We start from the raw sequence: 13,750 nt of genomic DNA on the forward strand, positions 1-13,750 counted from the left end.
TTCAGCGTGCTTTAGCGCAAGTGCCTGTTTTACCCCAAAGTCAAAAGGCACTGTAGGTGAGTAGATATGACATCTCAAGGAAGCACCTGAGCCTGTTGCATTCTTTTGGAAAATTCTATCTGTTTTCCTGTCTGCGTGTGATGGCTTAGGCTATATGTTTTATTGCTTGACATTGTGAGTATATTTGTTTAGTTTTCTAGCTCTAGGTTTAGCCATGTTTTCTGTAAATAATTCACCTGTAAGCAATACCTGCCTAGTGATTAATGTAATGTGCACAAGTATGTATAGAAAGTTTGCAAACTAAAGCTGGCCATACACGTACATATCTGGTAATATCTGAATGACAGTTTGTCAACCAGCCAGATCTGACAATAAATCTTTAAGTGTATGGCCACCTTAAAAATCTGCATTTCTGTGTCTGCAGTTATAAAATACCTGTCTGTTGCATAGTGTTATGTACAGTGACCTTCTCCATGAGTTTGACCTCAAAATGTAGAATAGCACTAAAACATGTTGGGCTTTGCACTTATTTAGGGATTGCCATTGACCATCGATGATTTGAAATCATCGATGGTTTATGGCCAATATTGAATACTTTTGCCATCGATGTGGGAGAACCAGATGGTTTCCCTACATCGATGGCAAAGGAGAACTGATGTTTCATTTTTTTCTTCAAGATGCCAGGAAACTGAGCATAGCTCCGCCCCCGACATCCAGAAGTCCCGCCCCTGAGTTCTGATTGGCCCATGGGTGATTCAGTCAAAGATAATGGATGACCATCGATGGTTGTCCATCAGATAGTTTATGACTATCAATGGCTGGTTGCAGAATCGCCATCGATGGCAACCATCAATAGTGACTGCACCGTCCCTACACTTAATATTAGGGTTGGTTTTGAAGTCAAGCCTGAAGAGATTCAGCTCTACTTCATAACTCCATATACCACCATTAAGTAATAATAGAGGGATTTAATTTAGGATGATCCTATAACGCTCACTGAGAAACATACTGTAGGCAGCGGTGTAGCTAGGTGCCATGGTGCCCGGAGCAAGGGCATATTTCGCGCCCCCCCCCCCCCCCCCCCCCCCCCTGGTAAGAACCTGTAACGGAATCTGCTGCGCTATATAAGACGCTCTAACAGAATATGCTGCGCTATACAAGATGCTGTAACTGAATCTGCTGCGCTATATAATACGCTGTAACAGAATCTACTGTGCTATACAAGACGCTGTAACGGATTCTGCTGCGCTATATAAGACACTGTAACGGAATCTGCTGCGCTATACAAGACGCTGTAACTGAATCTGCTGTGCTATATAAGACACTGTAACTGAATCTGCTGCGCTATATAAGTCACTAACGGAATCTGCTGCGCTATATAAGACACTGTAATGGAATCTGCTGCTCTATATAAGATGCTGTAACAGAATCTGCTGCACTATATAAGACACTGTAACGGAATCTGCTGCTCTATATAAGATGCTGTAACGGAATCTGCTGCGCTATATAAGACACTAACAGAATCTGCTGCACTATATAAGACACTGTAACGGAATCTGCTGCGCTATATAAGACACTGTAACGGAATCTGCTGGGCTATATAAGACACTGTAATGGAATCTGCTGCGCTATATAAGTCACTAACGGAATCTGCCACGCTATATAAGACACTGTAATGGAATCTGCTGCTCTATATAAGATGCTGTAACAGAATCTGCTGCACTATATAAGACACTGTAACGGAATCTGCTGCGCTATATAAGACACTGTAACGGAATCTGCTGCGCTATATAAGACACTGTAATGGAATCTGCTGCACTATATAAGTCACTAACGGAATCTGCTGCGGTATATAAGATGCTGTAACGGAATCTGCTGCGTGATATAAGACACTGTAACAGAATCTGCTGCGCTATATAAGACACTGTAACGGAATCTGCTGCGCTATATAAGACACTGTAACGGAATCTTCTGCCCTATATAAGACGCTGTAACGGAATCCGCTGCGCTATATAAGACGCTGTAACAGAATCTGCTGTGCTATATAAGACACTGTAACGGAATCTGCTGCGCTATATAAGACACTGTAACGGAATCTGCTGCCCTATACAAGACGCTGTAACGGAATCTGCTGCGCTATATAAGACACTGTAACAGAATCTGCTGCACTATATAAGACGCTGTAACGGAATCTGCTGCGCTATATAAGACACTGTAACGGAATCTGCTGCGCTATATAAGACACTGTAACGAAACCTGCTGCGCTATATAAGATGCTGACAGCTGTACATAAATAAATATATATATACAGATATATACCCCCCTTCCCCCCCCCCCGGCACCACGAATCCCCCAAACCCCAAGTTTACAAGTTTATCAACATCAGCTAAAAATGCACTGTCTGCAGGAGCCTATGATGAGTTGCAACTCACCATTAGGATCAGCATTAGGATGCTGCCACTGCTCTCCGTGAAAGGGGGGACTTCTAACCTCTGCACTTTCACATGCCTCAGCTCGTCAAGGAGGAAAACTCTCAAAGGCGGCTATTGTTCAGTACAGGTGGGCGCCACACTGTACGCGGCGCGCATAGGTCATCATATTCAAACGCAGGCCAGGACAGGAGGCTGACTGTCACTCATGTGATCAAGCGCAGGGTGGGCAGTTAGGTGGGTGAACCGTGTAACACGGACCCGGGCACAGCAGTGAGCCTCACAGTCATGGGGCAGCAGTGTCTGAAGGTGCTTCCTGCAGACCCCGCTGGTGGTGGCTCCTCCACGGGGTCTCTGACTGCCATACAATTACGCCACTGCTCCAGAGTTCCGGCTGATGATGTCCACCCGCAGGCGCTGCGTATTTCCTGTGCCCCTGCACAGTGAGTGACAGGTGCGTGCCGGGCAGCAAGCCGGGCTTTCATTGGAGATTGCTGGAGCTTGCCCAGCGGGGGGTGGGGGGCAGGGGGGGGCGAGTCCACGCAGCAGCCGGAGGTGGGGTGCGATGTGAGTGCGGCTAATAGCCGCACCCCCGCACCCACATTGTGATGCCCTGTATAGTACGATGCACTGGATCATTTGCGGAGGGAGGGGGGGGGCTGCCGGCGGTGCCAATTGACAATCGGCGCATGAGCTCCGGTGGCTCCGCCCTCCCTACGCCTCTGACTGTAGGTAAAAATTTACTATTGAAGATGGGATGTTGCCCATAGCAATCAATCAGAGTCTATCTGAGTGATTCCCAAACTGTGTGCCATGGCACCCTGGGGTGCCTCAGATCCCTTGCAGGGGTGCCTCATGTTGGTGGTCCAAGACCAATTCAAATTAATAATTGTTAATGTGATGTGAAATATCAGTGGCTGTGGCTGCCAGTCCTATATTATTTGGACAAACAGAAGCAAATCTTGTCCATCACTACATAAATAAAACTAAATATGTTATATAGACACATTTTATTTAATATACAATTTATCAAAAATTTCCATATCAAACTTTTGGCCTAGGGGTGCCATGGATAAAATTCTGATACTATGGGGTGCCATGATTCTAAAAAGTTTGGGAACCCCTGGTCAATCTAATAACTTAAAGGTGCTAAATAAATAGCAACAACTCATCTTCAATAGAACTTCCGTTTTAGTACATTTACCCCATAATTTCACATATTCAGTGTTTTTATTTTCCGAATGATGATCAGGTAGTGAGTGGGACAGACAGGTATGTAATGGAGACAGACAGCAAGGCTTCAGTAGTGTGTACAGTAAAATTCTGTATAAAATGTTATGTGCCAGGATTGTAGATCCAAGATTTCTTTATGTAAGCTGGGAATAATAAATAATGAAAATGCAAAGTACAATATTGGCTGCTGTCTACTGATGGTGACATTTGGCTTAGCAGTTGACCTAAGTCGTATTGATTCAGAAGACTGTTGCTGTAAATGAAATGTATTAACTGGTAGTACGCTAATCAGTGTAATAGCAGCAGTTTTTGTTATCTACATTTTTGTTAATGTAAATTAATAATTAGTGGTAACTGCACTAATAGAAATGACCAGGTGATTGCTAAAAAAGGGGGACATTTAATAAATGTGCAATAAAAACATAATAGTCTCATAAATCAATAAAGGAAAAAAGAGAAATATTCACCTAATTGGATATAAGTCCAGCTGCTATGCTGATATAGGTAGCAGAGTGTTTGTTCCTCTATTACCCTGGTGTTTGAGTGAAGGTCAGCACAACCTGTGTGGTTCCAGGTACCTCTGTGGATGCCATTGGTAGTTGTAGGGGGATGGCGTTCCCCCTCCTAAGAGTAGACTGCCATCGCAGTGGTGGAGAAAATGGTAGGTGCAGGCCACAAACTGGAAGAGGTGAATCCTGGGTGTAATGGAAATGGCTTCACTTGCCATGATTAGTCGATCCATAACCTACAAAAATGCAGATTCATATGTATTTGCCTACAAACAAGCATTAGACCCGTAGTCTGAAGGTATTTTATACAAGGTTTTAAATAATTTTGTGTATTAAACAAACTGGGCACATTGAACCATAAGAAACCAAAAATGTCACTATCACAGTCAGGCTAAAAAAAAATATGTAGATTTCAGATATTGGATTTTCAGATATGGGAAGCTCGACTTTTATTCTTATCATTCACATTTACCAATATACATTAGCAGAAGCATATTCCGTTACAATTTGCAAGAATAACCAAGGAGGCATAGACGTGTCCCCAGCATTAGTCATTGGCCCTTCATCATTCCTAATCCCAGGCTTTCATAAATTGAAAGGTAGAAGGTTTTGAAAGAGTAAACATAGGCACTGTACAGTAATGACATGCCAGAATACTAGGAATTTATAGGGTGTCTGCAGGTGATGGGTTGATGCTACAATATAAATATCCAATGCATACCCAGCACTGTCATCCAAGAGGACAGTATTCATTACACACATTTCAGAATGATCTAAGAAAAAATAGATTGATGAAAATATAAAATATACTTTAAACTGTACTGAAGCTAACTTTACAAAGATTTAACTTTCTACGTATGAAGTCTGGAGGTAAAATGCATCATTCCATCTCACACAGATGTTTCACTGTAGCCTTGTTAAAGGATGTTTCCTGAATAAATCTATATTTTTGTTGAAGAAAATATGTGTATCGCCAATGAAAAGACAGGAGGTGAAATGTAATAGGATGAGAGAATCAGAAAGTGAGAGATTTAGTAAGAAATCTCCAGGTTTTTTTTAAAGCGTCAATCATTTACACTGCAAAATCAAACTGGTTTTGCAGTGTAAAATGATAGTTGCTTTAAAAAAAAAGATTTCTTACCAAATCTCTCACTTTCTTATTCTCTCATCCTATTACATTTTGCCCCCCCCCCCCCCTATGTCTCTTCTTTCTATACAGGTACTTACAGGTAGCTAGATTCTCTCGTAGCTAAATTTTGTAGTGGTCCTTAATCCTAGAAGAATATCTGTCTGCAGTGCTGCACAGATGTTTTTTTTGATCATTTGCTTAATGGATAAACCCCCCTTTTTCCCTGTCCTAGTACTGACTTCCTATTGGAAGCCTCTCAACCACAGATACTACAGGCAGTACCATTGGAAGATGTTCCCTCCCTCTGGGACTGACAGTCTGGGCTGCAATTAGCAGAAAGCTGGTTTCTTGTAGGAAGCGACTCAATGCCTGATCATCAGCCCTAGTTGGCTCCCATGGGCTGCAGCCGATGGGCTTTTACTCATGCACAGTACTGTCACCACTACTGTACAAGCGTTGGGCCCAATGCCTGTCAACTGCATTATAAATGTGTCAGAACCCTGCCAGGGACCAAGCGGCAGGGAAAAGACGGCAGGTAGAAGCTGCTGCTGCATCTGTACATTTAGTATCTCTACATATTTTATTTCCCAGTGTATTTTAAGAAATCAGGAGGCATAAGCATAAATGTTGTTATTTGTATAAACTTCACACCACTAAATACTAAGATTCCAGAGCTAGTGTGTTAGAAAGCCCCCTTTGTGAAATCAGACTTCTCCACATGTCCCTAATATGTCATGAAAACCCTTTAAATGCCTCATTAATACTGTATGCCATGAAACTCTGATAAATGCCCATTATATGCCATCAGACCTGTCCATACAACCTTTATATGCCATCAGAAACCCCACACTCAGTGATTATTCAGTCCCCTACTGACTAAAACTCTAACATTGGGCGAGATTTACAAAAGGGTAAATGCCGTAAAACCCCCGTTTTACAGCATTTTCCTATGTATCAATCCCCGTCCGCCCCGTTTTCGCAAGGCTGTATATCGCCACCCCCTGGGTGGCGATACCCTATAGAAGCCTATGGGCTTCTTTCGCCTCCCGCCGTACGACGTCTGCGTGCCCCCCCCTCCCATCCTCCAAAATCTCCTCCCCCCCCTGGTGTGACAGCTGGGAGGACATCCGGCTTCAGGGGGGAGGAGGAGACGCAGGGGGACGCTGCCAGCCTCCGGGAGGTGACGGAGACCCCGGCAGACCGCATCACAGGTATCACGGGGGTCTCCGTCACCGCAACCCGATGCAGCATCGCGGCGGCTGCAGTGCGAAGGGCGGCGATGTATGTTAATACATCCCGCCCATTGTCACATAATGTTTTAAGATAAATTACATAATTTGTCTGAATTTCACACCACTATTTATAATGTTCCAGTGTTAATTTGAGTGGAAGAATGTTATAATGTACCTAGGTCTGTAACTTGGATGGTGCTGAGCGTGCCTCACACAGAGCGCAGGTCTCCCTGGGGTGGTGGAACAGCAGCTGCAATGATGTACTGTACCTCTTGCTTTGGTGCTTATTAGTGGTACACAGTGATTGTTTTTTCACCTTCCAGCTGCTGCATTCTGCTGAGGAGGCGGAGCTGTTAAGCAGCCAGGAGAGTGTAAGTGAACAGTGTGTTAGGTGCAGAAGACCTAAAACTATGCTACAGTATGAAAAAGGGATGAAGGTACTGTAGGAAACCTTTCTCTATTGGGACACACACTCTCCACCTTTACATTTAGGGTGCATGATAATTGAATGTATTATTCAATTATCACGCATAGGGATTTTAGAATTTCTCACCAAGCTACAACTGATGCTGAATTAGGCCCACTACTGTGTAGCATCACATGTATAAGGGGTGTTAATGTGTGGCATAATGTGAATAATGGGTACTTGTGTGTGGCATAACATACAGTAAATAGGGAGCTTTACTGTGTAAGATAATTTGTATAAGCGGGACTACTGTGTGAAGGAATCGGTATAAGGTTACATTACTGTGTGGTATCATTTGAATTGGGGTTACTATTTGTGGCCAAGCCCCTTCCCAGCAAGACCACAGTCTATTTTGACCTTTGGTGCCTACTACGAATGTACATATGTCGTTTCGGCTTCCTCAGCAGGTGAATGATGATCATTCACCCAAGGAAGCTGCTGAACAGACAAAAGGTGGAAAAACGCGTAGAGGGCACGGGGTATGGCTGGACAAGCTAAGGATTGGACCTCTGATTGTTCTCAGAAAAGACCGCAAACTAGGACAGCACCAGCAGTCGGAGACCATTAGCTGGATCCCCCCTGTTATATCTGGATACACCGAAGTATTGAGCAAGTTGAAAAATGTGCACATTCAATATTAATTACTAACAATACTAATTGATTATAACAGAGGAGATTCCGATACAAATATGCATGCATTTATTAACTGCTAAAGCCATACTAATTGAGTTGCGAAGAACATTTAAATTTTTTATCTTTTTGGAAATTCCCCTAAATGTGTGTGAGTCTTGTTTGTCTTATCGTTGGCCACGATATTATAAAAATTTTTAATAAATAATTGTTTACTCAGTACAGCGCTACTCCATTTTTTTCCTTTTTGCTTGGTTGGTTTTAAAAGGGGTTTGGTTATCCCCCTTTTTTGGAATCGCTGCAGTACAGAATATTATACAATCAGCGCTCAATATCATGTTTTTTTAAATCAGGAGTTTGCAAGGATCTGTACATAAAGCTCATCTTAAATCTTGCCAAGCAATTTCCTCTGGTTTAGAACATGTTAATTTGTCTGGATACTGTTTTTAAGACTCCATCTCTTCCACCTCTTGCTTTACTGCTGCCCGCTTCGCCTCAGGTATGCGATATGGCCTTTGTTTGCCTTCCCCGAATGGCAGAAAACGCATCTTGGTACTGTACTGTGCCATCAAATTCACCACATCGTGTTTCTGACCAGGACTAAGTGTGACTTCAATGGGTACCTGACATTCTGGAACCTTTTTAGTCACCAAAGAGGGCTGACCGGCACTTTCCTTTTTAACAACTTTTAACAAGTTTATATGGTAGATTTGTACCTCCCTTATTCTACCCTCCTGTCAAACCTTGTAACTGACCGGTCTTATCGCCTCTATGATGTCATAAGGGCCCCACCATGGAGTATATACATACCCTCCAACATTTGAAGGGCAAAAATTGGTACACATACAGAAAGGGGGCATGGCCATGGGCAAAGGGGGCGTGGTCACACCCACTTTCCGAATGTGTACTGGGCATTTTTTTGTGTGTGTGTGTATATATATATATGCCCACTCACTGTGTGCCGCTCACTGCTCCCCTCTCACTTTGTCCCGCCAGCCACCGCAGGTGCTCCAGAGTCCCCCTGCTCCGTGGCGCCTTGTATGCTCTGCAGACCATGCACCGGCGGAGGAGTGCGGAAGTCCTCCTGCTTCATGGTGCCTCAGCAGAGCATGCGCCGACGTAGGAGTGCGGGAGTGTACGCGCCGGAGTCGCGTGACGTCAGCGCGACTCACGCTGACAGCCGGCAGGGGCTCATAAAGGACCACTGGGAACGGGTGCTGGAACCAGGCTGAAATTCGGTACATCGGTACACTTTGTTTTTTGCTGGTACAGACCGTAAAAAAACGGTACTGTACCGGCAAAATCGGTACAGTTGGAGGGTATGTATATATTACTTACTATAGCACTTTGTCTCCCGGTTTAAAGGACCAGTTGACTGCGGTGATGACATAACTTTGCTTCGGACATTTTGGGGGCTTTTCCATGTGTTTGTTCATGAGTGGTGCAATCTGCTTTAAACGGTTGCACAATTGGGACACAATCTGAGCAATGTTAGGATCCTGACAAGGTTGTTGGTCCCACCCTTCTTTTAATAAATCCAGAAACCCTCTGGGCTGTCTCCCATAGAGGAGCTCAAAGAGACTAAACCATGTAGAGGATTGGGGTACCTTTCTTACCGCAAACCTCAAATAAGGTAGGAGCAATCCCAGTCTTGTTTTTTCTTGAGACACTGTCCTCTTTATTATTTGTTTCAGGGTTTGACTAAACCTTTCTACCAGACCATCTATTTGTGGGTGTTGCACTGAAGTGGTAATCCTGTCTACGTTTAACAACTGGCACAAATCCTTCAAAAGCTTGGAAACAAATGTGGTACCTTATAGAGATGTGCAGATTATGATTTACTCTGATTTAATCTGATTTCAAAGCAGGATCTTATTGGCTATCCCAAATCACATGACAGCCGATAGTCAATAAGATTCTGATTTCAAATCAGAGTAAATCAGAACCTACACATCTCTAGTACCTTGGTCTTCCCAAGCTCTCTCTAGCAATAGTGCAGTAGTGCCAGATTTCATGTTACGCAGGGGTATAGCCTCCGGGTATCGGGTGGCATAATCCACTACCACTAGTATGTATTGGTGCCCTTGGGCAGATTTTTCCACTGGCCTTATCAGATCCATACCAATTCACTCTAAAGGCATAAAATGATAGTGAGGGGTACCAGTGAAGCCCTAAACTCTGGCCGAGGGACTGTCTTCTGGCACACTGGGCATTCCTGACAATACCTCTTGACTAAGGCATAGATGACTGGCCAAAAGAACCGCAACTGTATGCGTTGGAGTGTGTTCTCCTCCCCTAAATGGCTAACCCACAAATGCATATGTGCAGCTTCTAATACATCTAAAGTTTTCAAGGAACTAACAACTGATCTACTCTCTTCACCTGTAAAGTAGTAAAACAATATAACAAATAATTTTTCAATACAAAATATGGCACATCCTCTGATGGTAAAGCAGTAACCACCCTACCATTAACCAATTTCACAGTCTCACCGGCGTGTACCAGATTACTGTCATTGCGTTGATCTCACCCAACGTCCTGCAATGATATCTTCTCACTAGCAGGGTTCCATTGGGCCTCAGACTCAGTTTCCTGCGGTGGTTCAGGAGCTGCAGTAGCTCTTCCGGATGCCAAGCTTTGGTAGTCTCAGCGGCTGACTGTCTGTTAGTGTCATGCAGGGGCTGACTGGCAACTTTTAGCCTAGGGGGCAAGTACTGAGCACCGGCCCAAAAAGGGGGTGTGGTTGCCATTAAGCTGACTGGGGCTGTGAGGCAGACTGGGGTGGTGACACTGGTACATAGACAGATGCTGACACTGTAATACAGACAGCTACTGAAACATTACACACAGAAGCAGGCAGATATTAACAATCTTACACATGGAAGTTGACACACAAATGCTGACACACAGACAGATGCTAACACACATACTGATATGCATACAAATTCTAACACACGGACAGAAGGACACTGACAGATGCTGACACACTAACCCTTGACACACAGACAGACAATGAAAGCAGACCATATACCGTTATGCCCAATAAACACAGGGTTGCCGACTTGCAAAAAATCCTCTCCGGATTCCTCTCCGCCCGGAGAGGAATCTTTCATTACGAGTTTGGGGGCCGGGGCTTAACAGTGACGTCATTAAGCCCCGCCCCCATTACGGCAAATAGACTAAATAACTGATCTCCATGGAGGGGGCGGGGCTAAAATGACATGATTGTGCCATTTTAGCTCCGCCCCCTCCTCTGAGACCCACGGATTGCGGCATTTAAATGCCGCGATCGGGGGGGCTCAGTTGGGGTCCTCCTGATTCCGGGAGGGTTGCCCACCCTTCCGGGTGCCGGGAGGGGGGACCCGATTTTCGGGAGACTCCCGCAAATTCCGGGAGGGACGGCAACCCTGAATAAACATAATGTCACACACCTTAATGCGATACAGTTATTTAAGATTAACGGTGCCCCCATCAGCTGTATATTCCCAGGTGCCAATCTCTGTAAACTGCACACAAAACAATACAGAAAGGCAAATCTTGGTTGGTTGCTTAAAAGTAAAACTTAGGTGTATTTATTGTCTTTAGTGAATACAGCTATGTTTGAAAAATAATTCTGATTTGGTCTTCTATTAACTTATTTTCCAGTGCTTTTATATAAAATGAGTCCATAGTACACAATGTTTTAATAATTATTAATAATACATTATGTTACCATCCATGCTTTTGGTACATTGATTTTAGCTCTGCATTATTTTTCCTTAGGTGACTGTGACACAGATCTGCCACACTGTGGTGCTACTGCGCTTTCCATTTATTATTTCATGTATTTTAATAAACCTAGTTAAAGATGAACCATGCAGCTTCTTTGAAGTTTTACAACTTGTTCATGTACAGGTGGGGCTTTAAATCCTTTAATGAACCAGCGTGCCCTTGTTAGAACATCCGATGTTGACTCTCTCATTAATAATCATAGTATATACTTGGCCAAAAATTGCCTATACCAGTGGGAACTATAAATGGTGCAGGGATGCAGCTGCTATGGTGCTCGGCAGCATGGGGGGCATATGAAGGCAATACCACTGCACCCTTTCCAATTATTTTTCTTGCATTTTTTTATTTCTGGTTGGTACTGCTGCATGCCAGGTTCGGAGCCTGGCAGTTTACTTGCTGGGAGGGAAGAGGGAGGCGTGAAGTTGCCCTTAATATGTGACCGGAGCCGCTTCTTGAACTTGGAAGCATATGTAGCGGTAGCAGTAGAGGTACAAGTGCTGCAAAGCTCGAGGATGCGGACTGATACCACATTATCCAGTAACAGTGAGATACCCTCACCCCTACTGTCCATCTAGTTCCCCCATCCATCTATGCCCCCATATGGTGCTATGTACATCCATCCATATGTCTGTCTGTACATCTAAACATCTATGGTCTCAGATGGGGTCTGTCCATCTGCCCTTCTGTCTGTCTGTCCAATTACATTTGAGTCCCTAGCCTCCATACCCCTTCTTATACACGCTAGTATCCTGTTGGCCTTATTTGTTGCTACATGACACTGAGCACTACACCCCAGTTTGTCAATTTGGACTCTTAGATCCTTTTCCAGTTCTAAAATACCCAAAGCAACCCCACTTAGGTTATAACTAGCACACTGGTTATGTCTCCCAAGCTGCATAACCTTGCATTTATCCACATTGAACCTCAGTTTCCAATTTTTTGCCCACTCTTCTAGTGATTGCTCTGAAGTGTGGAGACATCATTGATTGTTCTTATTACTTTTCTTTGCTGAGTATACCCACCCCAGTATTGTTAATAAATATGTTAAATAATAGGGGCTCTAGCACTAACCCCTGTGGCACTCCAGTACTGGTATCATACTAGCTTCTTACCCATCTACAAATCTTTACCCCTAGGCCCAAATCCTCAATTTTATTTATCAACCTATTATGTGGAATGGAATCAAAAGCCTTAATAAAATACAAGAAGACCACGTCTACAGCATTTCCATTATCTAGGTGGTTGTTTGGCACAAGCGATTTTTCACAAACCCATGTTGGTTGATACTGATTACACTATAGAGCTCTAAATGTTTTTGGATACCATCCCTTAAAATTCCCTCAAATAATTTACCCCCCTATTGATGTTATGCTCACAGGTCTATAATCCCTTTTTCCTTTTTTGACTATTGGTACTACCTCTGCTATGCTCCAGTCCTTAGGCACCTAACCAGCTGAAAATGAGTTCTCAAAAATGTAATACAGAAGGTTTGCTAATTCCACCCGGAATTAGAACCTGCAGTGTCTCTACTGCTCAGTCCTCCTACCTTTTCTCTCTCTCCTTAACACTCTCCCATTCTTGCTCCTCTCTCTCTCTTTCTCTCCCTGACACTGTCTCGCTCCCTTTCTCACACACACTTTTCCCATCACTCCCTCTGATATTGTCTCTCTTTCTCTCCCTGAAACTCTCATTGTTTCTTGCTTTGTATCTCTTTCTCCCCAACACCCTCTCTCTCTCTCTTTCTCACTCTCTCTTTTCTCATTTCCTCTTTATCCATGAAAAGGACGTGGGGTGAGTTTCTTTTAAGATTTTGCTATGAGGCCCCTAAATACTGTATTGTAGGTGAATGTGTAAGAGGCACGGGGCGTGGCCTACGCTGACGCTTGCTGCGCGTACTCACCTTGCAGCGCTCCGTCTCTCACCTTCGGGCCGACGATGGCCCCGGTACTTCCCTCTTGCTCCACTGGTTCCCGAAGCGACTGCACCTGTAAGGGAAACAGGGGAGGAGAATCCCCCGAGGGGGGGGGGAGGGGATGCTCATCACAGGCACTAATGGCCTCAGACTGGTTACACCCGCTTGTGGAACACGGCGGGTGTAACTTGGGTGGGGGAACGATCCGGGGAGGGGAAGGAGCACAAACAACACAACAACAGATGCAACACAGTTTACACTCACCAGTCGTCCACTGGTCTTCCGTCACGCTTCCGATGCGGATACCGGCACCTGAAAGTGAACTCACGTAACCTCCTGCTCCCTGGGGCAGGGCAATACGCCAACGCGCCTGTGGCCTAATGCCCGCGCAACCTGCAGCCTGAAGTGGTCTTACATAACCTGCGACCTAGCGCTGGAT

General features: G+C 44.3%; 1 protein-coding gene across 4 annotated transcripts in view; it reads left to right on the plus strand.

Moving 5' to 3' along the window:
• The window catches only part of WDR72 (WD repeat domain 72), a 311,593-nt gene that overhangs the window by 12,460 nt on the left and 285,383 nt on the right, over nucleotides 1-13,750 (plus strand). The window contains exons 1-2 of one of the 4 annotated variants that reach the window (XM_083183886.1): nucleotides 6,867-6,903; nucleotides 7,403-7,621. The exons of 1 other annotated variant lie outside the window; for it this stretch is intronic. The gene's annotated coding sequence lies outside the window, so the exon portion shown is untranslated. Of the gene's footprint in view, nucleotides 1-6,866; nucleotides 6,904-7,402; nucleotides 7,622-13,750 lie in introns of those variants that run through there. 2 more of the 4 variants (XM_083183885.1, XM_083183884.1) reach the window with 2 other exon arrangements.

This window comes from Crinia signifera, chromosome 4 (genome assembly GCF_055691185.1).
Source record: "Crinia signifera chromosome 4, ASM5569118v1, whole genome shotgun sequence".
Taxonomy (NCBI): Eukaryota; Metazoa; Chordata; class Amphibia; order Anura; family Myobatrachidae; genus Crinia; species Crinia signifera.